Source organism: Tenrec ecaudatus, chromosome 17 (assembly GCF_050624435.1).
Source record: "Tenrec ecaudatus isolate mTenEca1 chromosome 17, mTenEca1.hap1, whole genome shotgun sequence".
Lineage (NCBI taxonomy): Eukaryota > Metazoa > Chordata > Mammalia > Afrosoricida > Tenrecidae > Tenrec > Tenrec ecaudatus.
The window spans coordinates 76,607,875-76,612,038 of record NC_134546.1 but is presented as its reverse complement, the minus strand read 5'-3'; the positions used below and the strand labels follow the sequence as shown (position 1 = coordinate 76,612,038).

Here is a 4,164-nt window from a genome sequence, read left to right as displayed (position 1 = left end):
TTATTTAAAATTTTTTTAAACATTTTATTAGGGGCTCATCCAACTCATCACAATCCATACATAAACATACATCAATTGTATAAAGCACATCTCTACATTCTTTGCCCTCATCATTTTCAAAGCATTTGCTCTCCACTTAAGCCCTTTACATCAGGTCCTCTTTTTCCCCTCCCTCCCTGCACCCCCCTCCTTCATGAACCCTTGATGATTTATAGATTATTATTTTGTCATATCAACTTACCATTTCCGGCTCTCCCTTCCCCCCTTCTCTGTTGTCCGTCCCCCAGGGAGGAGGTCACATGTAGATCCTTGTAATCAGTTCCCCCTTTCCAAACCACTCACCCTCTACTGTCCCAGTATCCCCCCTCACCCCCTGGTTCTGAAGGTATCATCCACCCTGGATTCCCTGTGCCTCCAGCTCCTATATGCACCAGTGTACAACCTCTGCTCTATCTAGACTTGCAAGGTAGAATTCGGATCATGGTAGTTGGTTGGGAGGAAGCATCCAGGATCTGGGGGAAAGCTGTATTCTTCATCTGTGCTACATCGCACCCTGACTGACTCATCTCCTCGCCTAGACCCCTCTGTGAGCGGGTCTCCAGTGGCCGACAAATGGGCTTTGGGTCTCCACTCTGCACTTCCCCCTTCATTCACTATGGTAGGATGTTTTCTTTTTGATGATGCCTTATCCCTGATCCCTTTGGTACCTCGTGATCGCACAGGCTGGTGTGCTTCTTCCATGTGGGCTTTGTTGCTTCTGAGCTAGAGGGCCGCTTGTTTATCTTCAAGCCTTTAAAACCCCAGACACTATCTCTTTTGATAGCTGGGCACCATCAGCTTTCTTCACCCCATTTACTTTTTTTTTTAATTTTCCAAGAAATATAAATTTTTTCCTTTAATAAAAATATCCCAGACACTTTCCATCTTAGACTAAAGCAGCAAAAACGAAGTGAACCCCTGAGGTGGCACTGTTGAGCCAGCAGCTCCAGCCCCAGCTGCAGGATTCACCCCCACTTGAGGAGGGGCTCCCCTGCATACAGAAAAAATTACAAAAAAGCCAGGTGGGTAAAGACAGGAACTGCTTCTCCCTCCAGGGCAGCAGGGGTCCCCAACTACAAATCAGTCCTTGAACTGGCCGCCCTGGGCGCGTATTTCTGCATAAGTTCGTGAATCTTCTGGATGTAGTTGGACTTCTCAGCACAGCCTTTGCACCTCTCCCCCGAGTTGTTCAGTACTTCTTCAGCTCTTTCACACAGATCTTCTTCAGGTCCACGCTCCTCAGGTCGATCTGCTTGTCGTACTTGAGCTCACAGATCTGGCCATCCTTCATCTTGAGCTTCTTGCAGATCTTCTCCACGGGGATGTGATGGGTGAGGGGCTTCGACACCTCATTGATGATCTTGGTGGCCACATCATCTGTGGCTCCAATGTAGTAGCACAAGCGATTCTCTTTCCCCCCCGGTCCTCCCAGCAGGTGGCTCCAATGTAGTAGCACAAGCGATTCTCTTTCCCCCGGGCCTCCCAGCAGGAGCGGGTAAGTTATTTTTTCAATAGTGGCTGGGGAGAATGTGACGTCTCTGTCCTTCAGGGCCTAATAGAACCTTCCCAGAAAAGAAACGCACTCTGCATTCGCCAGGGCTGCAGCACCGGGCCGCCCGGCAGCACGCTCAGAGCCAGAGCCACCGCCAGCCAGTGTGTGGCCCACATTGTCCTCCTCGGTCACCGCCAATGCAGCCACTGCCACCGGACTCCACTCCATTTACTTTTTCACCCACTTTGGATTCAGCAGTTGGGTCAGGAGGGTGAGCATCATAGAATGCCAATTTAATAGGAGAAAATATTCATGTGTTGAGGGAGTGCTTGAGTAGAGGCCCAAGGTCCTTCCGCCACCTTAATACTAAACCTATAAATATAGACACATAGATCTATTTCCCCATCCTCATATATATATTTGCATGTACATGTCTTTGTCTAGACCTCTATAAATGCCCTTTGCCTCCTAGCTCTTTTCTCTATTTCCCTTGATTTTCCTCCTGCCCCACTATCATGCTCTGTCCCGACCTGGGTTACAGCTATACCTTTTCTTTACATAACCTTACCCTTGATCATTCCCTACCAGGTCTGCAACTGCCCCCTCACCACCAATTTGGATCCCATGTTGTTCCCTTGTCCCTGGGTTTGTTAACACCACTTACTTACCCTCCCCCCGCCAATCCCCCCCCCCTATCCCAAGTCCCACCGGAACTGTCAGTCCCATTGTTTTTCCTCCAGTTAGTTCATCCAGCCTGTCTTATTTAGACAGACCTGTGGAGATAATAACATGCACAAAAACAAGACAGAAGAAAACAAAGCAACAGTATACAACCAGACAACAAAACAGCAACAGCAAACCACTGACAAAGAAAAAAAAAAACACATCACGAAAGAAAAGCTTGTAGTTAATTCAAGGATCGTTTGTTGGCCTTTAGGAAAGTGTTTAGTAAGAGAACATGTGTTCACAATCTATTGAAAAAACAGAGTTGTTGGTCCTAATTTGAAAACAAATAAGAAATTACCTTTGCCATATTCACACTCAAAATCCAACATTCATTATAAAACACATAATAAATAGAAAATGTAGACAAGAGTCTTGAATGACTTCAGGGTATTTAATAAAATTCTCAGAAAAGGATAGAGGCATTGGTCTTAAACAGAATTGGAAGTTGTCTCACATGTGAATGTCAGTAGGTTGAGAAATAACCACTTCAATATTATAAATAGGAGAAATATATCCCAAGCATCTATATGTATGGTAAGAGGGAAAATAAAATAATAATCTAGGTTTTCTATATAAGAATCTACCAAGAGTGTACCAGGCCTAAGAGTGACCTGCCATTTTGTCAAACTACAGTGGACACAATAGACCATGGAACCCATCGCTTTTATTATGCAGAGATATCAAGCCAAAAGAGGATCCCCCACTTAAATTAGGAGCACAAGAAATAGTCTATCATCTCTAGAGGAGAATTTTCCAATTAGAACACCGAAATGGCAATGCTGAACGTTCCTTGAAATGTACAATGGTTAATATCTTTCTGCCCAACAGACACCTCCCATTCTCCTTCCCTCAGGATCATAGTCTTCCAAAAGTTGTGGAAAAAAAGAAATCTGGTTATTTTTTAATTACATTTCTCAGTGAACTATTTGAAACTCAATTGTCTTCTTTTCATAGATTAAAAGTTCTTCTCTCTTCCCTGGCGTCCTCGGAATGGTATGATTTACCTTTAAAATAGAGAGCCAAGAGGTCATTTCCTGACAATATTTAAAAAAAAAGATTAATATTTTCTTTTCTATCATTTTTCAGCCAGTAATTAATACACATTTCCTCCTGTCATCATTGAAATCCAAGGAAAATATAGAGATAATAGTGTATAAGTTTATTAGCTCAACAAAAGTAGATAGGCTTAATTCTGGATAATTAGATGTTACTACTGAAAATGTTCTTTGAAGGAGGTCAATTTAGTAATAATAATAATGAAAAGCCACCATTCCTGGCAGGAATAGGGCAGCTATGGGTGGGCCTCATTGAATGACAGCTAATATCATTCCAACATTTCTGAACAATGCCAAGTACAAGAATTTTAAAATAATCACTAAACAATCCTATTTAATAAGTAGTCTACTTACATCAGACTATAAAGTACTGTTCACTTTGGATGAGGCAAAGTAAATAATTTCGAACAAAAGCTTCCTCTGCAATTATTGTATTAGAAATAATTAATATGGCAAAATACAGATAGGTCCTAGTAAATAGCAAAAGATTTCCAAAACAAAGTTTTATAATAAAATTAAGGGAGGGGTGGGCACATTTAATATAAATACTGAATACATATTGTGATGGTAAATTCTAATAATGCTGTTTCAGGGAATAACATACTTTATTGAATGAGAATATTTTTTAAAATTAGGGGTCAGAAAAAAAAAATTAGGGGTCAGTTCTTCAGTTATTTAAACTGTTCTACTTGAAGACCAAAAACGTGTGGTTGAATATACAAAATAGCTGTCAACACAGGTCATTTTAAAGAGCAGAACACGCATCAAATGGGATTTCTGCAGTTACATTCTCACTGCAGGATCCTGTAGAATATGCACCTTTTTCCAACTTTGGGTTAAAATAGCTACAAG

The 4,164-nt window shown here is 41.8% G+C and overlaps 1 pseudogene; it reads right to left on the bottom strand.

Annotated features, from left to right (window-relative positions):
* Positions 1-1,112: 1,112 nt before the first annotated feature.
* On the bottom strand, positions 1,113-1,707 carry LOC142430915 (mesencephalic astrocyte-derived neurotrophic factor pseudogene; annotated as a pseudogene).
* Between the last annotated feature and the right edge of the window lie 2,457 nt (positions 1,708-4,164).